Source organism: Leucopleurus acutus, assembly GCF_964270905.1.
Source record: "Leucopleurus acutus genome assembly, chromosome: 11".
NCBI classification, from domain to species: Eukaryota; Metazoa; Chordata; class Mammalia; order Artiodactyla; family Delphinidae; genus Leucopleurus; species Leucopleurus acutus.
In genome coordinates this window covers 60844246-60853646 of record NC_139152.1, presented here as the reverse complement: position 1 = coordinate 60853646, position 9401 = coordinate 60844246, and positions in this window count along the sequence as shown.

The following is a 9401-nucleotide window of genomic DNA, read 5'->3' as shown; positions in this document are numbered from 1 at the left end:
ATGCACATTTTTCAGTGAGAGTTTATTTAAAAAACACAGTGGCAGCACACTTGTAAAGATAATTGTAAATACTGGCTTTCACAGTTTGTTTTCTTCTCATGGAACTTACTGTTAGTTCAAATGCATAAGGTTAAAAGGATTATACCTGAATCAAATTTTAAAGAAAACAGGAGGTTAGCAAGTAGCAAATATAATGATCGGGACTTTTACCTAAAATAGAACTTCTGTATTTTACTAAGCTTTTATTCTCATTGCTTTGTGAAAAAAGTGAATTTAAGAAAAGTATATTCAGGCCAACCTTATACAGGTCATGTAAGTTGTGTCCTGCCAGTGGACCTCAGTCAGGATAGCCAGCTGAGGCTAAAAACCCTCTCAACATGCTACTTGATGCCAGGCTGTGTTAGCCCTGAGGAAAACTGTGCCTTTTTCTAATTCATCTTCCCAGAAGTGGAGCCTTTTTCTAATTTGGCAAATGAGCCTTATGTGAAATCAGCAGACCTGAATATGTGGACTGGCCAAAATATTTTTCAGGGAACTTTTTTCTACAAAGTTATTATTGCATAAGTATTTTGCAGGAAGAAACAAACATTGCTGGACCCAGGAGCCAAAGGCACAAAACTAAGTCTAAGCTTTGGCCATAACTCTATGATTCTGGCAAAGGGCCTAATTTATATTTACTTGGAGAGATGTTTGTTCAAAATTATTTCTGCATTATTATTTTGTTCTTTAAATTCTGAGATTTATGAATTGCTTATCAATGTTGACATTCAAATTATCTTGGGATGTATAGAATCAAGTGTGTTTCCAATATTCTTTGATATCCCTGATGCATTTTGACATTAACATAGCACTTAACTTCATTGTTGAATCATCTAACACACAGGATTTACCAACCAAAAGAAAACTGTACTCTAAAGACATATTGAAGAACTGACAAGACAATGAGTACTATAGCTATCAAAAATTATGGAAAGATAGATGCACTTTCAATAAAATACATTAAATAATTCAGGAGTCAAGAGGAGGAATAATGTTTCTAATTTGGGGTAAGCATCTTTGAACCACCAGGGGCATCACTAGAGGCAAAGCAATGCCGCATTATGATATTTCATTTATTATAATTTTTGTTGGTGATATAATAATGAGTACATTAAAAAAGTGAATTAGAAAATTCTAACACTGGTCATTCCCAACTTCAGTCCTCCTCACAAGATGACCAGCTAGCAACTATCCATAGATAAGATATGTTTGCACTTGTATACACTAATAATAAACTATCTGAAAAGGAAATAAAACATTTACAATAACATCCTAAAAAAATAAAAATACTTAGAATAAAAATCTGTTCACTGGAAACTATTAGGCATTGATGCATGATATTGAGGAAGACATAAATAAGTGAAAAGATAGTCTGTGTTCATGGATGGGAGAATTAATATTGTTAAAATGTCCATACTACCCATAGCCACCTATAGATGCAATGCAATCTCCATCAATATTCCACAGGCACTTTTTATAGAAATAGAAAAAAATATTCTAAGATTCATATGGATCCACAGAAGAATCTGAATAACCAAAGCAATCTTGAAAAAGAAGAACAAAGCTGGAAGCATCACACTTTTTTATCTCAAACTATACTACAAAGCTATAGTAACCAAAACAGTATGGTAGTGCCATTAAAACAGACACATAGACCAACTGAATAGATTTAAGATCTCATAAATAAACCCATACATGTACAGTCAACTAATATTTGAGAAGACAGTCAAGAATACTCAATAAAGGAAAAGATAGTCTCTTTGGTAAATTGTGTTATGAAAACTGGATATCCACATGCCAAAGAATGAAACTGTCTCCATCCATTTAATTTTAATGTGTATGTGATTTTATATTTAATTTTTTTTTTGTAAACAACATAGACTTGGGTCTTGTTTTTTGATCCACCCTGACAATATCTGTCCTTAATTGGTGCAGTTAGACCATTCAAAGTGAATACAGATATAATTGGATTAATATCTACCATATTTGTTACTGTTTTCTGTTTTTTACTGTTTTCTGTTTACTGCCCTTATTCTTCTTTCTATTTTGTCTTCCATTCTTTCTCTGTCTTTTGTGATTTTAATTGAGCATTTTATATCATTCCATTTTTTCCTCCTTTCTTAGCATATCAGTTATACTGCTTTTACTCTTTTAGTGGTTGCCCTACATTTTGTAATATTCATTTACAACTAATCCAAGTCCACTTTCAAATAACACTCTGCTGCTTTGTTTCTGTTGCACATACCGTATAATAACAAAATAATCCTAATTCTTCCTTCCCATCCCTTGTATCATTGCTGAAATTCATTTCACTCATACATAAGCATACAAAAGCACATATTGTATAAAATTATAAAATCAAGTACATTGTTGCTATTATTTTGAATAAACCGTTACCTAATTAGACAAATTAAGTGAGAAAAATACGTTTTTATTTTATCTTATTCCTTCTTCAATGCTCTTTCCTTTTTTTAAATGTAAATCCAAGTTTCTTAGCAGTACTATTTTTCTTCTTTCTAAAGATCTTCTTTTAACATTTCTAGAAAGACAGGTCTACTGGCAACAAAGTTCCTCAATTTGTTTGTCTGAGAAAGTCTTTATTTTTTCTTCACATTTGAAGGATAATTTCACAAGGTACAGAAGTTCAGGTTGGTGTTTTTTTCCTTTGAACCCTTTAAATTTCTCACTCCACTGTCTCTTTATTTGCATGGTTTCTTGGGAGAAGTTGGATGTAATTCTTATCTTTGCTCTTCTGTAGGTAAAATATTTTCCCCACCTCCCCCTGACTTTTCTCAGGATTTTTTTTCTTAGATTTTCTTAGTTTGAAAATCATATGCCTATGTATATTTGGAGGGGAGCAAGGGGAGGCATTTATCTTTGGTATTCTCTGAGTTTCCTGGATGTGTGGTTTGGTATATCAATTTGGGGAACTTCTCAGTCATTTTTATTTTAAATATTTATTCTGTATATTTCTCTATCTTCTCCTTCCAGTATTCCCATTATGTGCATATGAAACCTTTTGTAGTTGACTTGCTGTTCTTGGATATTCTGTTCTGGAGTTTATTTTCTTGTCAGTCTTTTTTCCTTTTGCTTTGCAGTTTGGGAGTTTTCTATTGAGATATCCTTGAGCTCAGGGATATTTTTCCTCAGCTGTGTCCAGTCTACTAGTGAGCCCATCAAAGTCATTCTTCATTTCTGTTAACAGTGTTTTTGACTCCTAGAATCTCATTCTGGCTCTTTAAAGAATTTCCTTCTCTCTGGTTATTGTCCATCTGTTCTTGAATGTTGTCTACTTTACCCATGAGAGCCCTTAGCATTGCAATCATAGTTGTTTTAAACTCCTGGTCAGATAATTCCAAAACCCCTATCATGTCTGAGTCTGGTTCTGATGCTTGCTCTGCCTCTTTAAAGTGTTTTTTTTGCCATTTGGTATACTTTGTAATTTTTTCTTTGATAGCTAGGAGTGATGTACTGGCCAAAAGGAACTGTTATAAATAGGCCTTTAGTAATATTGTGGTGAGGTGTGGGGAGAGAGGAAGTGTTCTATAGTCCTATGATTAGGTCTCAGTCTTTCAGTGAGCCCGACTCTGGATTGTGAACCGCTCATATGCCTCCTGTTCCCAGGTGGAACAGGATGGCTAGAATCGGCTGGCGTGGGGTATTTCCGTTCTCTCAGTTAGGCTGTGATAAAATCCTAGCAGGTAAGACTGATTAAATAGTTTCTCCTGAGGACACACTTTGTTAAGAAGAGCAGAATGTTTTGGTGTTATTTCAAAATGGTTCTTTTCCCCCTCTCCCTACCAGAAGCATGAGGGGATATTTCACCAATACTCAAAGTGAGAACCTGGTAGAACTTTGGGAGGTAAAATTCACAAAAGTGTGTAGCCTACTGATAACTAGTCTTGGCGTTTTTAATTCTCAGAGTTGTTCACATTAAGCCTCTAGCAATTTGTCAATGACAGTTCAGGTTTTCCTACCCCAGCACTGATTAATGCAGAAGTTGCTATTCATAAGTTTCTACTTTGGTAAATTGTGATTGTCTGTATTGCCTTGTTGGTCTCTCCAATTTGGGGGAATTGTGCTCATACACAATAAAGAAAGGAACACATAGCCAAAGAAGCAGAGGGTAAGACATTGCCAAAAAATATTTTTTCCTAGGAAATAAGAGAATATTTCTGAAAAAATATTGACATCAAAATTTAATAAATGCAGATTTTATAAAATGACATACAAGATGAGATGATAAGAAAACCAGATTTAGATGGATTAGGAATTCCTTGATAGACATTCAAAATATAAAAAGATGAATGAGATTAAGAGAAGAGCTTATGAGAATTAAGACTACAATGAAACAATAAAAAAAGCATTAGAACCAGTGTATCTACTCTGAATAGGAATCTAAGGTCTCTGACCTTTTTTAATGTTCTTACTTTTCTCTTTATTCTCTTCAGTGAAAAAGGAATTGCTACTGCAAAGTTAAGAACATTCGTGGGACCATCTCTCTAGTGGTGAGTCACTGAAGATTTTGATCTTCTCTTTCATTTTATTCATTTGATGTCATCAGACTTGTAATAGAAAGTAATGGTTCCTGAAAAATCTCAGCCTGTCCATCTTTTCCTCTCTTCTTCATTTCTTCTCCCACCTGACATTCACTGCTACACTAAAGTAGGTTAGCTCTATTCTAGGTTTGAAAGAGAAAGACCAACTGTCTATAGTCTTTATGATCATGATGGGTAAGTTAATCATTTCCCCCTAAATTCTAAAAAGATCTTAAATTTTGTTTTGGGTATTGTAGGGTAGGGACAATGAAATGGTATAGCTCTCAGAACATGTTTTTGCCTTATTGTATTTGTTTAACTGACATAGAATGAAGAAATGCTATATTTCTCTATCCTTACGTGTATTTTCCCAGATATATCCTTATGTATATCATGTAGATGTGTAGTAGATAGATAGATAATGTTGGAAACCATTTAAATAAGACAACTTGATCCTACCTGGTACAAGAATTAAGAAATCCTCAGCTTCCTAGACTAAGAAATATATAATTTCATTTCTATAGAGCAAGAGTGAAAAGATGAAAAGGATGTGCTGGAAATGAGAACCTTGGAAAACTCTCCAAATGTGCAGGGGAATCAGACAAAGACATTTAAAAATGTGGAGAGAGATGACAGCTATAGAAGATAGAGGATAGCATACCGAGAAATTGCCTACATACTAGAAACAGATGAAAGAACAAATAAAATTTAAAAATCAATAGTACAGTTGAAAAATGTTCTAGAGTTGAAGACTTAAATTTATAAGTAAAATAATGCTCACAATATACCATAGAAAAAGAATAAAGGGATTCAAACCTAGAGATCCAAAAATTTAGAACGTCAGCAGTATTTTTTAAACTTTATAGATATCTTGGCAGGGAAAAAATGGTAACCGCACATGACTTAAAGGAAAATTAGGGTGTCCTTAGACTTCCCTTCACAACAATAAATTCAGAGGACAATAGACCAATACTTCATATAGAAGTCATTAGTGGGCCCGTGGCTCTACCCAGGACATAGACAGGCTTTGTTTGGCTTATACAACACTCTTCAAATGTGAATTTCATTTTAAAATGTAGCTCTGTTTTCTCCTCAATAATAGTAAGATTTGGCACTGCTGGTCCCATATTTCCTCAAGGTAACAATGAGCTGGGGCTGAGTAGTGCCTGCATCACATTCCTGCTTCTTCCAACTTTTCTCCCAACACTGAGGGAAATTATCAGTTGCTGTTTGCCATAGGGTTTGCCCTGTTGCTTTTAAATAAAGAGATATTTCTATACACTTATGGTTCTATCAACAGTGCAAAAATGAAAGATAAACAGAAAGACTACATGCTTTAAGAAAAATAAAAGAGAAAATACTTCTATGTGGAGTCTTGTTTTTAAGAGGCAAATATTCCTTTTTACCCATGATAAAAAATTTTTAAAAAGTACCTAAAACTTGTTTCATGGATTTGCCTAATCTTATTCTTTCTAGGCATTTGAAGTTTTAAACTCATTTGGTGATTTGAAGTGAAAGTTTGGTGCTTAATTGTTCTACATTTTGAATAGTTTTTCTTTCTTTTTCCTCAGAGAAACAGAGAGATTTATCTCAGATAAGCCATAGTTCATAGGTTATAAAACTCAAGGGCTGTTTCTTGAGGGAACAGACAAGCAGGCACACAAACTAGTGGGAGTCTTATGCTCACCAAAAAGTAAACCTAAATAAAATTTTATTTTTTATAATTGAATTTGCCCCCCAAAACAATTTTAGGATATAAAATATATTTTGTAGAAAAATAGCAAAATATATAACAAAGTTGCATGCAAATAGAAACAAGGAGCAAGATGATTGATTGGTCATAAACAAGTATAGTATTTGTTTTTGTAATTGCTTCTTGAAGCATATTTATGATGCTTGCTGAAGTCTGACTACCTGCCTTCCTCTTTCCACCTTCCTGAGTTCTCTTTTAATTAATTGCCTCTCACGCTTTTGCCGGGGTTTCTAATTGTATCTAGCTGGGAAGAACAAGGAGAAACAAGACTATATGTACCATCTTCTCTGGACTCTTAGTCTCACAGGATACTCTTTGAAAATGCATTTATTTAAAATTTTTCAAGGAGAAAGTAGTAAAGACCCAAGTGCTTTAATAAGTAATAAATTCTGTAATACAATGAGTGCTTGCATTTGCTGGGAAAATATTTTAGGGTAAATTGGATGACACTTCTTGATAAAAGCCCACTACGCTAAGGCCAACCTCAGGGTATCTGGTGTGTATACAACCAGGCAATAATTATGCCATTTGCTCTCAAGAATAACAAATGTGGGGCCTTTAAAATGGATGTACCTGTGCACATTTTTCTTTAAAATTCATGATTCCAAAATGTTCTTGATCTTTGTTCATACAAAAATAAAATTTGGAACAGAGGTTGGAAGATTGGAACTTATGGAAGATCAAAAACAATTAATAATTTGACTTTAACTCCATTTGTAAGTAATAATAAAAATTATTTTTATTATTATAGAGTCACTTTCTTGATGAAAAATCTCCAATGGGCTGATATTGCCTAGAGAATTCTATACTCTTTAGTTATCCATCTATTTATACTACAGCTTTATTCCATAAAGAATCACTATACAAGATGATAGATAGATAGAATTTATGGTCTCGGATCAAAGGCAATATAAAGATATGAAAGTAATAAACCAGAAGTTAAAATTGATAAGGTAATGCAAGGCAATGGTGGCACAATTTCTACACTTGGAATTCTCATTGTTAGAGTCTCATGAACAAGACTTTCTGCATAATATAACAGAAAATGGATTTGACAATGTTCTCAGAATTAAATACAATAACGCATTTTATACAATGCTTCTTATAATGTTACTCAGAATACTATAAAGTGAATGGCATAACAACAAAATACAAGTGAGTTAAAGTATTTCACCTGAGCCCAACCATTTTGATTCAGCTTCATAACCCTCTGATGTCATGGCTTCATCCAAGTACAAAATATAGATTATTTATAAGACTGCATATTTTGTAAGTTAAGAACTGTAAGTAGTACTTCTTATAACAAGGATTTTCCTAAGGATTAGTTGAGAGAGTTCTAGGTTATATTCTTTATCAAGATCGCATTTTAGTAATATTCTGTATTCAGGGACAAACTTTCATTTTAGCATTTAATAAAGTGAAATGAGTAGGAATTGGGTAGGGTACCCTTTGGAGGCTTAAAAAACCTGCCTGCCTGAATAAAATTTTATCCTCCACTGCTTACAGAATATAAAGAAGGCCCTTCCCAAAATGGTTCCTGATTAGACTTGATTTCCAAATCATTGGAATTAAAACTTCTGCGGGAGGAATATCAGTTTATTTGGTACCATAATAATTCAGTCAGCAAATATGTATTGCATGTCTATTATGTGCTTATTATTCTATGCTCTGAGCATACAGTAATGAGCAATAGTAAGCCCTGGTTTGGACAAAGCCCTTTTGTCATGAAGGACCAAAAGCAAACAAACAGCCAGTACTTAAGCACAGAGAGAAAAAGGGAATAAGAAGCAGTGAGATTAAGAAGAGTGGACAGTTCTTTCATGAGTATTTCACCAAAGAGAGTGAAGCTAGTAAAATATTGTTTGGCAAATGTGTGAGTTCCATGTGGTGGGAGGTCCATGGAGTATGTGTTCCATGGGACAAAATGAGATCATAAATTGATCTTAGATGACATAAATTAGATGAAGAGAGAAACTGGAGCAAGTTGAGGAGAATAGCATTACATGAACCAGTTTAGATGGTTCTAGCTTTAAACTTTTGTGTGAGGGAATGAACTTCGGGATATGATTTATGAGCTGTCAGCTGCATAGTGTAGGGGAGGACTTGGTGGGGCCAGAAAATTCCAGCTATCCCTTCCAATATAATATTTCAATATAAACCCTCAATCTCTGCACTTGCTGCAATAGAGAAATTAACATTAATGAACCAGACTTAAAGCTTTGCTATTACCATTCCCTGTGCTTCTCCTCAGATGTCCTTGACATATTACTTACATTTCAATGCCCTGCCTCAATTTTGCTTGAGAGAGGCTAATCTGCTCTCACTCTGTTCAACCAATAAACTTTTCTTACATGTATCTCATCATATATTCATATTATAAATTTTGTTTGAATTTATCTCAACCCACAGAATGATGGGATTTTGTCTTACGTTTCCACGAACCCTCTAGTACCAAACAAATAGACTTATATACATATTATCAGTCCTCTTTTTTCCTTATGAATTGTCATTTAAAAAAATTCAGAGCTTAGAGGGAAAATATAATGTGGTGCTAACGGGTAAAATAAACTTTATTGAGGTCTCCAATTACATAAGACAGAATTCACATTGGTCAGTCTCCTGTTGAAGGTATTCCCTTCTCTAGTTTTCCTTAAATCAATTACATTATTTTCATGCAAATTGAAAATTATACATACACAGTAGTTCTTCAAACCTATAAAACAATTTTCCAAATGTAAATTTCATAGAAGACTTACCATTTAAGAAAGGTACACCTATAAATATTCCCATTCATAATAAACAAGCTGAAAGAGTGCTTTTCTGTTGAAATAATGCATTCTGATGGAATGTTAGCAAGCAGCCAGAAAAAGTAGGCGTTTGGAAAAGGGGTAATAAAAATATGTATAATTCTTGAATTGTGTTCTCCTTTGATATGAAATGACCTAGATTTTTGGAATTCTAGATATAAGAGATGACTTTTGAAAACAGATAATTAAAATATTGAACAATTATTCCAAAGAAGAACTATTGCAGATATTTTTAAACCTTTTAAATTTCAAAGCATAAGACAG